Source organism: Panicum virgatum, chromosome 5K (assembly GCF_016808335.1).
Source record: "Panicum virgatum strain AP13 chromosome 5K, P.virgatum_v5, whole genome shotgun sequence".
NCBI classification, from domain to species: domain Eukaryota; kingdom Viridiplantae; phylum Streptophyta; class Magnoliopsida; order Poales; family Poaceae; genus Panicum; species Panicum virgatum.
In genome coordinates, this window is record NC_053140.1 from 4603974 (window position 1) to 4619627 (window position 15654).

General features: G+C 47.6%; 1 long non-coding RNA gene and 3 other non-coding genes across 4 annotated transcripts; 2 read left to right on the top strand and 2 right to left on the bottom strand.

Moving 5' to 3' along the window:
• Positions 1-2074: 2074 nt before the first annotated feature.
• TRNAM-CAU lies at positions 2075-2148 on the bottom strand. The gene has a single exon. It is a non-coding gene; the product is annotated as a tRNA-Met (tRNA).
• Positions 2149-2882: 734 nt separating this feature from the next.
• TRNAD-GUC lies at positions 2883-2956 on the top strand. Its single transcript has one exon. It is a non-coding gene; the product is annotated as a tRNA-Asp (tRNA).
• A 626-nt stretch (positions 2957-3582) lies between these two features.
• On the bottom strand, positions 3583-3654 carry TRNAN-GUU. The gene has a single exon. It is a non-coding gene; the product is annotated as a tRNA-Asn (tRNA).
• Positions 3655-11044: 7390 nt separating this feature from the next.
• Positions 11045-12110, top strand: LOC120710440. The gene is made up of 2 exons (XR_005689893.1): positions 11045-11497; positions 11752-12110. It is a non-coding gene; the product is annotated as an uncharacterized LOC120710440 (long non-coding RNA).
• Positions 12111-15654: the final 3544 nt, after the last annotated feature.

Sequence of the window (15654 nt, forward strand, 5' to 3'; positions counted from 1 at the left end):
TACTGGTGATTGCAAATAAACCACTAGTGTGAATGGCAATACTATTTGAATGAATGGAATTGTGATGGGAAGAGTATATAAATACCTTGTCTATTTATCAGAGTCAGTAACTCAGTATCAATCAACTATTATCCAGTTATCCTCCTTATCCAATTCTCAGTTTGTGTGATCACCTTATGTGGTATGTTTCCATGCATACCAGCAGCTTCTATGTGTACACTCTAGGATTCTGCATTAGCTTCATCCGTCTTCATGATTCAATATTCAGATATCTCAATGTGTGATCTTTGATTCTAGATTTCCAATCTTAAAATATTTTGGTATTGTTTCTTTTGATTTTCAAATACATGAAACTAACACAATGCCACTACGGATAACAACCAAACATTATACACCTTAAAAAAAAGGTTGGAGCGGAGCCGCCCGAGGTTATGCAGAGCTACATGACAAGGTCATAGGTGACTTTCTAGGACCAATATTGTGGTTGAAGATATGGCACCCAGCAGATGAATTTGGATATGATGTTGCTGATCATCATGGCTATATCTCTATACAAGAGTTACCTCTCCACCTATGGAAGAAGGATGCCGAGGAACAGATCTTGCATCCTTATTGTGCTGTCAATGAAGCTGTGGATCATACAAAGACTAGGAGTGACCTTTCAACCTATGCATGCTTTGGTTGGAGTCTGCAGAGAGTTGCAATTCCAAAGATCATCTCTTTAAAGGTTGTTAAGAAAACTGCTGTAGTGCCACAAGGGACTGTTTAAACCGATTCGTTTCTGTCTATAAGCTCCCAGTGCATCATAGGAACTAGAAAAATGGGGTTCTTTATCTTTCGTATACTTATAATAATTGTTATTATTGTATTTTACTTTTTTATTTGGAGAGTTTCCGCAACTATTATATGTATTTGCACAAATACCTCGACGGTTTCCAATCGTTAATACATAAAGTCCGATAAGCATGTCTTGGGTTGGCACGCAAATGGGATCTCCAATAGCGGGAGACAGGAGATTCATATGAGAAAACATAAGTAAACGGGCTTCCGCCTGAGCTTCCAAGGATAAAGGTAGATGAATAGCCATTTGATCCCCATCAAAGTATGCATTGAAACCCTTACACACTAATGGATGCAAACAAATAGTACGCCCCTCTACTAAAGTGGGTTGGAAGGCCTGTATGCCTAATCTATGCAGGGTAGGTGCTCTGTTCAACAGTACAGGATGTCCCCGCATAACTTCTTGAAGTATTTCCCATACAATGGGTTCCTTTTCCCAAATTTTCCTTTTAGCGATCCTGACATTAGAAGTAGCACGTTTCGTGATTAAATCGCGAATTACAAATAGCTGAAAAAGCTTTATTGCTATCTCTAGTGGTAATCCACATTGATGTAATGAAAGCGAAGGACCCACAACAATGACAGAACGCCCCGAGTAATAGACCCGTTTCCCAAGCAGAGTCTTGCGAAACCTCCCCTCTTTACCCTCAATTACATCTGAAAGTGATTTGTATACTTTATTGTGACCATCCCTTGTCGGTTGCCCGCGGGACCCACTATCAAGAAGTGTATCCACAGCTTCTTGTACCAATTTTTCCTGGCACATTACTAAATCTGCTGGTGCTAATTTACTTCTTTTTAATAGATAGGCAAGGTTGTTGTTCCGACGGATAACTCTCTTATAAAGTTCATTAATATCCGAAGTCACTACTTTATCCCCAGACCTATAAACAATGGGTCTCAATTCGGGAGGAAGAACCCGTAAATTGTACATACAAATGTCAATCTTCATTTTTGTATATTAATACAATGGTAGGGGTCGATCAGGCAAATCCCAAAGCTGACCCCCGAACTGCTGCCGGACTGCTCTACTGATCTTCTCTCTCTTCAGACTCACTGAACCTTCTCAAAGACTCCTTTTGCACTGAGAACATCAGAAAATAAGAAATCCTTCTCACAAGAAGGCAAACCTTGTATGTTGATCGAATCTTCTTTCGCATCCAGAAGAGAGGCTGTGGGCTATTCGAGAGAGTGGTTCAGGTGACTACCGGAGTCATTGATTAAGCAGGTCAGATGGGCTTAGTAGGGCTTGAACCTACAATATCACCGTTATGAGCGGTACGTTTCAACCAATTAAACTATAAGCCCAATCGGATATCTACATGCCGGGAAGAGCGGACAGAAAGAGGAGACCTTTGCTCTATTTCCTTCTTCCTCTTCCCGGGGCCCCGGGGGGGTTCTTTGGCAAGCCCTATTAAAGAAGCTAAGTGATGAAAGTCACTCAAGTAGTGAGTTTGAGAGTGACCGTTAGGGCGACCACTTGTACTTCTAGGCCTTGGCGACCTATAGTCTTGTTACGCAACACAGCTTCACTCGATTCAGTAAATCAATAGTTCAAACCAGCCCACTAATAGCTTAGATAGTGGCCCTTCCACTTTGGTATAGTTGACCCTACCTATTGACTCAAGGTAAGACCTCTGACTCAAGGTTCATAGGAAGGGGGAACCCAGACGTAGTGGGATGTAGGCTTCAGTTGTTTTGGTACTTTTTCACTACCTACGTCTTATTATTTATTTTGTAACCGGCTTTTCACCTGCAGGTCAGTAGGCCTTTTAGAAGGCGAACAAACGAAAGTTCTCCGCGGGCGCTAGCGCTATCTTGTTCGCTTTTGTCAACTGAAGTCGCGCGTAGCGCCAACTAACTGATAGCTGATAGAGCGCGGAGCCCCGAGTCTAAGCGAGCAGAGCCATTTCTTTCTACTGTCGTCAAAAGAAAAAAAAGTACTAAAGGCGAAGGGCATTCTGTTGTACAGCTACTTTGGTTTTGGTATAGTTACAAAGGTAACCGGTAGGTGACTGTTGAATCGACAGTAGTTACGAAAGGGGGAAATAGCTCAGTTGGTTAGAGTGCTGGTCTGTCACGCCAGAAGTCGCGGGTTCAAACCCCGTTTTCCCCGCACGATCTTCCTCTTCCTGCCCGACTCATTTTGTCTTCACTGGAAGCTGCTGATCCCAGCGTAGCATTCAAGACTATTGTTCCTTCTTCGGTCTCCCCCCACCCCCTTCGTTTGTTGTGGGTCGCGTCTCACCGCAGGCACTTAATGAATGAGTGAAGATCTTCCTTCCCCCCTTGTGTCTTACCAAGGACTGAGTTCCCACTTGTGGCGAAAAAAAGTATACCATCCCACCCGGCCTCCCCGGGGGGGGGGTTAAGGTTCCTCTCGGAGACTACCAGTCTACAAGAAGCTGGCAGAGCTTTAGCCATTGGACCACATCCATCCATCCTCCTACCTAAACAGTGACGCCTTTTCTTGTTCGTTCTTCGAATTACGCTAGTGGAGACAAATTCCTTCCGGCTAATGAAGATACTAGCCCAGTCTTCCCATTCATTCCCAGTGGATCCTTCTTATCCCTTTTCATTGAACGAACCAAGTTCACCTATACGAGAGTGAGGAATCAACTTCCCACTTTTGATGTCCTGTTTGACGATTCTACTGCATCTTTAGAAAAGAAAAAGGAGAAGGATAGGGGTCGCTAGTCAGAAAAGCTATAACTATCAATTCGAATTCAGAATGAATCAAATCTCCCCAAGTAGGATTCGAACCTACGACCAGTCAGTTAACAGCCGACCGCTCTACCACTGAGCTACTGAGGAAGAACAGACTTAAGGAAGCTGACTCTCGTTCTTTGGACCAACCAACCGAAAAGAAAAAAAGTTTGTCACTTTTTCTCTTTCACATACACCGGGAGAAAGGGTGACGATAGCAATCCCCTTTGCCTCCCCGGCCGGGGAGCCTCCAGGACAGGACAAGGGGGGCGGCGGTCAACCATCAACTCTTGATATGCATATTGATCAATCGATCTCCGCGTCCTGCCAGTTCGCTAAGTCGACTCACTCTACCGAGGGGCAACTAAGGTTGGTTCCTGCCAATTCCCTTGCTGATCAGCAAGGGAATTGGCAAGTATGAGAGAGGACTCTCTCTGTCCCTCCGAGTTTCGACTACTAAGTGATGAGAAGTTATTCGGCTATTCTAAATGTAAATAGATTCCGATCAAGCAAGCAGGAGAAGGTGGTCCTTTCATCTCTCTGTCTGCTCCATGCTCTATAGCCTAAGGATCATGAGCAGGTTTAATGCTAGAAAAAAGGAGATCTGCCTAATCATTTCGGTAGATGAAGTAGTGGGAGGTCACGAAGGAAGTAAGGGGGCGTGTTAAGTTGAGAATTTCTAACATTGTAGCATCCTTTTGACGGTTGTGCTTTGAGTTGAGTTCTTTTAAGAACTCTTAATATGAAAATACACATCATAAAATGACGCATCGAGCGAGACCATTCTGTTTCATTGTGAATGAAAGACATTTTCGACCAACAACATCTACTCATATCCAGCTTCGTGTCATTTTTGAACACTGCGATCAGCAAGCAGCAAGCGGCTGGATTTCTGGGCGACCAAACAACATACTGCTTCTGCAACCTCAATAACGTAAATACCAGATACGAGACTCTATATGATCCTGATGGCGTCCAGACATGTATCACTGAGGTGGACGGCAATCAAGATCTGGTAGAGGAAGTCAGCTATGGAATTCTTGCTACTGCATCCACAGATAACCATGGATATGGGCAGAGAGAAATGCAGGAAATAGCATCAAGCTATCTCGAATCCAATGAGAAGGTTCACAAAATTTGCAAGATACATGTCGTGGTGTGCAAACCCACAGCTGGGTGGCGTACTGCACCCGCCTAAACCTAGAGGGTGAGTACTCGGGGGTTAGCTAGGACTAGTTCAATCTCAGAGGAAGAACGCGATGAACGCAGCAGGTTTAGAGTGGTTCGAGTCGCCGGAGCGTAATACCCTACGTCCACTGTGTGTTATATTACTTGTGTTCCCTTAGTCTCGAGAGAGTCTGAAGAGTCCTCTAGTGTGCAGCGAGCGCCTCCCTTTTATATCTCAAGGGAGGCGCGTACATGGCCGTTGGGTCCCTGACAGGTGGGCCCAATCGATGTAGTATAAAATAACTTACTGTTCATATATTATGGCGTTGCAGGCGAAGAAGATCTTATTCCTGAATTTCCTTGCTCTGCCCATGGGAATCCTCCGTCCAGCATATCCATGCCCCGTCCTGTCGAAACAGCGCTAGGGTGTAGCTTGCGGCGTTGCCTGCAGCGTAGCTGAACGGGCCGTGTAGCTCGCGGCGTAGGTGGTATGATGAAAAGGTGTCGTGCTGTCATATCCATTTAATGCGGCAGACGGGCTCTGCACGGATGCGGCGCATGCGGCTACACTGTGTACCTCGGTAATATGCGGTCTATAGTGAGGCCTGACAAAGGCTGCCCCGCGTGCCGCGGCGGCAGAGCATGTGTCAACCACCCGCATTGAATGCGGTGGGTGGGCGAGTCTTCCAGCGGAAGATTTGCGCCCGCGCCTGCGGGACACGTGGCGCCCCCGGACCCCGCCCCGGCGGTATGCTGGCTCTACGCGCGTGGGAGGTCTGGACGGACGCGGGGAGGTCCCGGACCCCCTAAGAAGAGTACATCAGGTGCAGTTGAAAGAAAGTGGAATGGCTCCCCGTTACTGGTCATAGGTGCTGGACCGTATTGTTGCTATAACAGGATGGGCAGGATTAGTTAAGAGGAAAAATAGAGGACTTAGAAGGAATGAATGCATAGATCCAGTACCTCTTCTTCGGGGTTTACGTATTCAGGGTCAATTTGCTGCAGTCGAGGGCCTAGAGCTTTTCTGAAAGCATGAGTTTTCCACATTCCCCACCAAGTGTTAAAGCCGATTGAAGAGTAAGTGAAGGACATATCGGCTGGTATTGGAATGTGGAGATCATCGAACATGTTGTAGCATCTTGAGCTGGTAAGACCATCAGACGGATCGGCTCTACTCTCCACCAAGAGGTTAATATGGAAGTGGGGAGGGACTTGTCCTAAGCTAAATTGCCGAGCTGCTACAACTGGTTGATAGATTTCATAGCCTGGTTTGATAATTCTATTGGAAGTACTCATGCCAACGGGGAGGAAACCAGGTCGAATCATCAAGGAATATAGATGCCGAGTGCTGTCATCATCGGCAAAACTATCTAGTCTGAAGGCAGTTGGGTTCTCAAAGGATTCAGATTCGGTGAATGAAAAATAGAGTGGATTGTCTAGTCCTTTGTAGAAGACTCTGAACCATTTTGCTGCATCTGTCGGGTTCAGTTTACTGCCAGGAAGACTAAATAAAGCTTGGTCATAGCTAGTACATCTAATTGGTTTTCCACTCTCATCAGGAAAGGAATTCTTGGTCGGGCCTTGGAAGTTTGGGATCTGGTGCTGAAAGTACAGTTGTGCCCACAACTGAATAAACCACCAAGGGCCTCCAGTTTTCAGTTTCTTTTGGTTAAGTAGGTTAGATGTCATCAAATGGAGATATCTGTATGTTTCTCCAAGGAAAAGTTTGCCTAGGCCGGTGCGGTTGCCATGGGCCAGGTGATAGGCCAGGGGAAGATAATTCTTAGTTGGAGCTAAAGAAGGGCCACAAAAGATGAAGTGCTCTAGCCAAAGATTTAAAAAGGCCGTGTGTTCCTTTTCAGTCACTAGACCTTTTGTTTTCATATGCTTGTTCATGTAAGTGCCCCAGTTTATGCAGTTTGCCTTAGAAGAAAGTTTAAAGGGAACTTCTGCCATTTTGTGGGCAGCTAGATTAGGAGATCCAATGTCTAGGCCAGTGATCATGGTGACATCTAGCAGAGTAAGGGTCATGGGACTGTGGCCAAAGAGGAAACATTTCAGAGCATCAGACCAAAAATAGCCGATGATTTTCAGAAGATTTTCATCTTTGTCAAGAGGAGATAATGATAAGCTAAGTGTATCGGCTATGTTCAATTCCTGCCACAAGGGCATGTAACCTTTTGCTACTCTGCTGTACCATGTGGTCCAGCTCTCAGGAGGGTTGGGCCAGGCTCTTAAGCAGTCGGCCCAGAGGTTCAAGTCAATATTTTGACTCACGAAAGGAATCCTATTTGCTTCACAAGAGAGTAAATCTATGGGATTTTCGTGAGCTTGTGGGCCAAGACAGAAAGATTTTGGGTTGGAAGGATGTGGCAGAAGAATGTCTGATACCTGAAGTTCAGAAATTCAGAAATATACATGTGGTGTCATAGTTTGATTTGTTCAGAGGCTTAATAAGCTAAAGAAAGTTAAAGGGATTGGGCTGAATATTACCTTCAGGCCGCAAATTGCCACATCATCGATTGGAGAATTTGTCGTCTGAGCTGCAGAATCCGTCATGTTTCAGATCTATTAGTTTAGGGTTTGATTGCTATGGGTTCTGATTCGAATTCCGGATGCTTGGTGAGTTCTTGCTTGGATTTGCAGAGTTGGGTTTTCGAATTATGCTCGGATGTGAGAGTTTGTTTCGAGTTCGGTTCAAAATGGAAGTGATACTCTACTCTTATGCGGGTTACTTCTAGTTTGAATTTTGTCGGCTCTTGGATATTTATAGAAGCCTGATGCGTTGCCATCGGCTTTTTGGAAAGTAAACGGGTATACAGTAATTGAAGGAAATCGATTTCATTAAAAGAAAGGTTTCTTACAAGGGAAAGTTGATTGTTACAAAGGAATTAATCCTTCGGCTTTGTGATCCTACCCTTACGATGCTACCTACATCTACCAATCGTAGGTATCTGAGTGCCTACGGCGCTTGGGGCTTCGCGCCGATGTGTCTCCACCATCGTTATCGTCGTCATCGCCGCCGCTTTTGTTGTCGGCGGCGGCACTACTGCTGCTTTGTCCGCCGCCGCCGCTGCTTCCTTCTTCGCTTCCCTCCGTGGGGGCTTTGAGGAATTGGTGGGGGTTTCCTCCTGCCACCGTGTCGTCGCTGGAGGAGGAGTCGATCTCTTCGGAGGAATCGGCTCCCTCCCAAGAGAAACCGTCGTCTTCGTTGTTCTCCAGTTCCTCCTGGAACAGGAACTGGAGGTCTTCCTCTCCTTCGGTTTTGGGCTCGTCTTCCTCGGAAGTAACCCCAAAGTCGAACTCCTCTGCATCCCAATGCAGAGGAGCCAGCGCCTCGTAGGCTGCTGTTGGGTCCCACTCCGGTGTCGGCTCTCGACTTTCGGAGGTAGGGTTGATGGAAGAGGCGGAAAGGGGTGAGGAAGAGGAAGAAGAGGAATCTCCAAAGGAGTTGGAGCCATAGGAAGAAGAGATTGCCATGGCTGGCGGAGGAGTGGGGTTTTCTGCGCTACTTGGCTTTGGGAGGAAGGATGAGTTTGCTGTGAAGAAGAGCCGATTCGGGGTGAGATTAAATAGTGAAAAGATGGAAGACGGATCGGCAGTTTTACATACTACGAGGAGCCAGTTGCAGAGACGTTGCATCTTCCTTGGTGGTTGCAGTGTGTTTAATGAATATTAACGGGAAGATGAAGCAACGGAGTGGTTTTGGAATTATTATTGCCAAAACCAGGGGGCATGTATTATCGCCATAAATCAGGGTTAATTTATGGGCCGAAAGCAAGTTGGGTTTAAAACAGAAGGTTAAGAAGACTTGTAAAATCGGCTCCTGCTTGAGCATTTGGGCCACATGGGCCATGTATACTTAGATTTAGTTCAAGATTAGAGATAGAGTCCAATCGGGACAAGATAGAATTAGATTGTTTCCCAAGTCTCCGGACTATAAATATGTACCCTATGTTATTCATGAAAGGGGGAACGTCATCACGTCTCGCAATCAACAACTATCGGCGCATCGCCACCCCTAATCTTAGGGTTTCATCCAAGTAAGCGCCATGCTGCCCTGATCGCTCCTTGCGATCAGGGCAGTGTTGTTCTTGCTTTTACCTTGGTATTACTCGTACTAAAGAGTTTTTGATGGCGAGTAATGCTAGTTATCCTGATGTTTGTAGCATGGTTTTTAGTAGATCTATTGTGCTTTGTTGCTTATCATCTACGAATATCATGTTGTTTTCGTGCAGTCACGTTTCAATCTTATGCTAGTTCTTGTTGTGTAGAATTAGTTGCACGGAGACAACACCCTACTTCTTTTCTGTCTAGTAGATCCAATCTGTTACGGTTTGCTCTTGTACATAAGAGTTGGCGTGATATCTGCTAGGTTAGGCCTTGCAAATGAATTGGATGATCCGGTGATGTATTAGATGCTTTGCCTTAGTCTTAACAGGGAATTGATCCGGAAATCGGCTCTTGCTAGTTCTTAGGCCTCTGTTTCTGGCAGCGTGACGGAATTGCGGGCCGTCGACGAGGGAGCAGTGCCTGCCAACGCCCCGGCGACCTCCCGGCTCTTCGTGTTGCCTGTCGCTGCTCGCCGGTGGGTTTCGACCGACAACACTATGCCACCGCGCGGAGGTGATCCGCCAGCGCAGCGCAGGCCGCCCTAGCCACCGGGGTGCCTGCTTGTATCCGGGCGTTTCCCGGAGGCTTGGGTGCCGCTACATCCAAGTCGGCGTTGAGGTTGCGGCCCTCAATGTTGAGGCGGCGCTCTCGCGCCCTCTCCATGGAGATGCGAGCGTCCTCACCCGCACGCCTGCGGTTGAGCTCTGCCTGCAGGTCTTCTGTTCGTGCACCCCTCACCGTGAGGGAGCGCACGGACGCCGACGCACCGCCCTGGCACCGGTGGTAGGGTACCACCGCATTGCCATGCGGAGGTCGTGGCCCAGTCCTTGCAGAACTGGGGAAGGCCTGAGCCAGATGGAGGAGACGGTCTACGTCGTTCCGCCACTGCCTCAGGGCGTCGGGCGAGGCTGCAGCAACTCCCTAGCTGCCGCCAGCGCTCCGCCGCTTGCAGCTTGTGAGGGAGCCCTTGACGGGCGCCCTGACTCTTGCCGACGTGCAGCGCGCGCCACTGTCGACGGTGGCTGCTCCACAGGCACGGTTGCCCTTGGAGCAGGAAGGCGAGAGGCGTGTGGCGTGGATGATGCCACACCCTCCGTCATCTCCACGTCGTCGTGGTGGTGGGAGTGCTCAGCCAACCGAACCATGGAGACGAGCAAGAGATGAACTAAAACCAGCTAAAGACCCCTACCTGGCACGCCAAATGTCGTGGTGTGCAAACCCACAGCCGGGTGGCGTAGTGCACCCGCCTAAACCCAGAGGGTGAGTACTCGGGATTTAGCTAGGACTAGTTCAATCTCAGAGGAAGAACGCGATGAACGCAGCAGGTTTAGAGTGGTTCGGGCCGCCGGAGCATAATACCCTACGTCCACTGTGTGTTGTATTGCTTGTGTTCCCTTAGTCTCGAGAGAGTCTGAAGAGTCCTCTAGTGTGCAGCGAGCGCCTCCCTTTTATATCTCAAGGGAGGCGCGTACATGGCCATTGAGTCCCTGACAGGTGGGCCCAATCGATGTAGTATAAAATAACATATTGTTCATACATTATGGCGTTGCAGGCGAAGGAGGTCTTATTCCTGGATTTCCTTGCTCTGCCCATGGGAATCCTCCGTCCAGCATATTCATGCCCCGTCCTATCGAAACGACGCCAGGGTGTAGCTTGCGGCATTGCATGCAGCGTAGCTGAACGGGCCGTGTAGCTTGTGGTTGTGGCGTAGGCGGTATGATGAAAAGGTGCCGTGCTGTCGTATTCATTTAATGCGGCAGACGGTCTCTGCACGGATGCGGCGCATGCGGCTGCACTGTGTACCTCGGTAATATGCAGTCTATAGTGAGGCCTGACAAAGGCTGCCCCGCGTGCCGCGGCGGCAGAGCATGCCTCAACCACCCGCATTGAATGCGGTGGGTGGGCAAGTCTTCCAGCGGAAGACTTGCGCCCGCGCCTGCGGGACACGTGGCGCCCCCGGACCCCGCCTGGCGGTATGCTGGCTCTACGAGCGTGGGAGGTCTGAACGGACGCGGGGAGGTCCCGGACCCCTATGGAGGGGGGTCCGAGCCCTCGACTGTTGGCTCGGAGTTTCCCCTCCTCAGGGACACATGACGTCACCGGACCCGTCCCAGAGCGGGGAGCGGGTCCGGGGACGTTGGCCCGGTGAGGTAGGAGCCTGACCAGTGGGGCCTGGCTGCTCCGCCCCTTATGGCGTAGTTACGGTTTATCATGATGCCATCAGATAAGCGTGCTGCTCCAATTGTCAGTGAAGTTCTTCTCCAAATGTCTGAATTTAAATTCCCATCAGTAACTTTCAGTCTAGATCGATGGAGCACTGGAGCGACAGTAATATGTCTGTTTTAGAGACTTTGCAGTTCAAAATTGATGTTACATTAAATCGGATACGGGATACCAGCTCACCTATGTGTACCAAAAAAATTTGGTTTTCTTTCAAATCCATATTGTTCTATGGAGGTGTATAATGGTCCTCAGCCTATTCTGACAACATGTGAGAAATTTAAATGCACTGCTTGGACAAACGATGCCAAGAAGCTGCCAAGAGGTTAATGACTGCTCTGTTGAGCAAATCACCAGAGAGAATTATACTTGATGGAGACTATACATCAACGGATCTTAGAACAACATAGATACTTATCGATGTGGTTATCTCGGATAGGAATGAAAATGGGTAAGATCTGCTAATTACTATGCCTTACATGCAGACCTAATCTTTCAGTAGCACACCTTACAATCTTGATTTTCAATCAATCTCCTCACGCAGCAATCTTCCAATATACTACAATAATTGAGCTGGGTAACATTGTTCTGAAAATACAAGGATCTTTTGTACGTTAGCTAATACAATCTTCATAAATCTTCTATGCAATATGCCATATATTTGCATAGATTTGATAAACAATGGCTTATGCCTTCTAAAAACAGGGATATGCCAACTAAGAACAAGCAAGTAGAACTGTCAATGGCAACTTGGCTCCACGGCTTAACATCATTTGGCGAAGCAAGTGTTCGGATTCATTTTGATGGAATGATTCTGGCGACTTGAGTTAACAGCTCACTATCATCTACTGAAAGCAGAAGTTCACGTGTTGATTTTGCCGGAGTGACTGCAGTTTCATTGGCAGCTCTGGCTTTTGTTTCATTGACTCTCTAGATGCCTGTTCTTGGAGTTTAGGAAAGTGTTGTGTGTTTTCGACAATATTGTCCACAGTGTTGGCAGGTACCAGAATCCTGAGACAAATTAAAGAATAAGTAACGGTCCAGTATGCCTTTTTCACATGTTATCAATTTTTCTGCTTTATTACAAACGTCATTCACTGCGTTCGGCTGGTGGCTCCAGCCTCCACCTCCAGCCTGCCGAACGCAGTGATTGACCCTTGCCATCGCTGGCCGTTAGCGACATGCGGCATGCGTGTGCAGTCACATAGATTTGTGGAAAAAGGGTCTGAATGTCACATAGAAATGCGTGTGTGATATATGACGTGCATCAAATGATGTCACTTATGTTTTATTTCCGCATTGTAAACGCACCCTAAATTAGTTCATAGACAAATAATGCAAGAATGAGATGATGATTTGTGGTGTTCTTTTACATGGTAACAAAGTAGTAGACAGACAGACTCGTGCTCAAATGGGGTAACATATATTGTAGTGCACCCACGGAGTAGATGAGAATTTATCAGAGACTCTCGGCCCAACATTTTCGTGATCAGTAACAAAATGAGATGAACAAACGCATGTCCTCTTGTTGTTCCTTTAAAAAAAAACTTATGTCATCTTGCACAGTACTATATATAGGGTTGCTGCAGCAGTATAATAGGGGCTCCCCTCCCTTCCTCGCATTCGCCGCCGCCGCCGCCGCCGTCGCAACATATCTACGGTTTGGAGAGGGAGAGGTCAGCGCCATATCGAGGGGCGTGAGATCGGAGGGGCGCTGGCGTGGACGCGTGGTCTTCCTCCGAGTTGCTGAAGATGCGCGACGACCTTGAGGAGCAGGTGCCGGGCGACGGCGCCATGTGCGGCAAGCGCCCCCACAAGCCCAAGAAGGAATCGAAGAAGGAGAAGAGGTCGAAGAAGAGGAAGAGCCTCGATAGGCCCAAGTCCGCCGAGGCGAAGGGCCGGGGGAGGAGATGGCGGGCGACGGCGCCATGTGCGGCGTCGGCATCACCAAGCGCCCGCACAAGCCCGAGACGGAATCGAAGAAGGAGAAGAGGTCGAAGAAGAGCAAGAGCCTCGACAGGCTCAAGTCCGTCGACGCCAAGGGGGAGGACATGGCTGGCGACGGCGCCATGTGCGGCGTCGGCATCACCAAGCCGCGCCACAAGCCCGGCGAGATGAAGATGAAGGATACGGTGGTGGACGCCGGATCAAGGAGGACGGGAAGAGGGGGAAGAGGCGGAAGAAGAAGATGTTTCCAGAGGTTGTCGATTACTTTCTAAGTTGTGAAATCGCCAAGTACATGTTGTCTGAGCCCTTACCTTCGCCTCCGCGATGCCCTCTCACTCATGACTACTTCGGCCCTGACCTAGATAGCAGAATCTCAGCTTTAAAGGAGGAGCGTAAGAAAACCGACGTGAACATCCTCCGGCAATACCGTACCATCGGGTCAGTGCCGGACCTTGAGCTTTTTTCGGGGGCGGGTCAGCCATCGAAGTATCGAAGCTGTTTTAATACTTAATCTGTGATTTAGCCTAATATCCAATTAGCTCTCTAAAGAATGGCAAATTTTCTTTGGGGGTGGGGGGGGGGGGCATGGCACCAAACTGTATGCCACTGACGAGGATCCGAGGAACAAGCCGGGATGTCATCGGTGGTAGGGAGTTGATGCTGGATTAATAAGTTATCTGTGTCCTGCCTAAGTTGCAGTAGAGTCTTTAATGCAGCTATCCTAAGTTCTGCTCATTTTATGAGGTAATCATGTATCCTGTGTTAATTGTCGTACCCTGCTACTGGTGATTCAGGTGTCAAAGTTCAAACTCGATGTAGCCACTCTGCTAAAGTTATTTATGGTCAACTGAAATTGGTAGTGCGATGTATTTTATTTAATGTTGTTCCATACTGTCCCTTGTGCTGCTTGAAGTTGAAATAGGAGATAATAGTCGCATTTCGATCGTGCATGATATGGAGGGGTGGGTCCTTTATTTTTGACACAGCATTCTGTATTAGCACAAGGCTTCAGAAGTTTACCTGCTGGACTTGGAAGGGCAACGCCAAAGGCAAGACTGAATGTGCTTTGTGATGCCAGTGACCTTGATCACACCCGGCTCCAACTAGTGTCACAGCCAACAGATTTCGGTGACTAGCCTTTTTCACCTAAATGCATGATGACGTGATTGTCAGCAAACCAAAATACCTGATTTGGTGTTCAGATTTTACCACAAAGCATGCGTAAGAAACAAAAACAGTGTCTATCATTCAATCCTTCATTTTGATTATATTTTCTTCTTTCTTGAATCTCATGTTTTGAATTAAAGATGGTTGGTCAGTGTCAGCAAGAGAAACTCAAGGTTTTAGTTAACATGATCAAGAGGATTTTGATTGTTTGTTTAGGTACTTTGTAATTGTGATTATCTGATATGCTCATTTTTTTCTTTGAAAGTACTAGCCATTGCTCTCTTCCTAGCACAGGATGACAAATTCTGAGGAAAAAGCTTGAAGATGGCAAATGGTAAAGAATTTCAGGATCTATGATCAGGTCAGTTTTACCCCCTTGCATAGTGTAGCAACTTCGTGACGTAAGGCAATGCGCATTGCGATAATAATGCTCCCCCTTTGATGCTGTATTATCATTGTTGCATGGGGAAGCCTGTCATGCCCGCCATGGCCTCGCCCCGTCTGCAAGGTTTTATATAACTGGTTACATAGCTTGCTATATATTATTCTTCATTTAAATACTTAGCGAGTGAATATTCAGATCTGAGAATTGAGATAATAGTGGTCTGCAGAAATGAGTAGTTGAGGATTTAGATATTTCTATACCTTGCAATGATTTTGACCGTCTGGATGACATTTGAGAGTTTCTATTTATGTGCTTTTTGCACAATCTCACCGAGCATCATGTAACACCTCGTCTCCGGACCGGTCCAACCGGTAGGCCAAACCGGTCAGACCGGTTGGGCGTCTTTAAACCTAGTCCTATCCTTTTCCATCCCTATCTATTTCACTGAGCTCTCTCTTTCTTCTTCCTTCAGACAGAGCCGAGCTGAGCTCGTTCCCCGCCGCCCCCTCCCTTCGATCTCCTCCCTCCGGCCACCATGCCTCGATTCCTTGCGTGGGCACCTTCCCCAACACCTCCTCCACCTTCCCCAACCTCCAGCTTAGCTTCTCCTCGGCCGAGTCGACGTGAATCGAAGCTCCAAGCCTCCACGAACAGTAGCTCCGCCTCTCACCGTCGATCCGACTTTCCGGTCGTTCTCCGCCCAAACAAGTCTCCAAAATGGATTCGTGGTGAGCTCCTCATCCTCCCCGACCCCTTCCTTCGTGGATTCCGGCGCCGAAACGCCGCCGCGCGCCGCCATCATGGCCTGGTTGGCCACGACCGGTCTAACCGGTTGTTATAACCGGTCTGACCGGTGGACGCCCTCTTATTCATTTGACGAAAACTTGTAGGTTGCATAACAATTCAAGGAAAAATCCTAAAAATACAAAATTAGTTTTGTTTGAATACTTAGACCTAAATCCCCAGGGAAAAATATTAATTCTTGTGAAATGGCCTTTTTGCCTCCGTTAAAGTTTAGGTTCTGTTTTAGGCTTGTTTAATTTGTTTCGGCAAATATGTTAGTATAAAAATTATGAAACTAGGGCAGTGGCTTGTTTTAGGAATGTGTA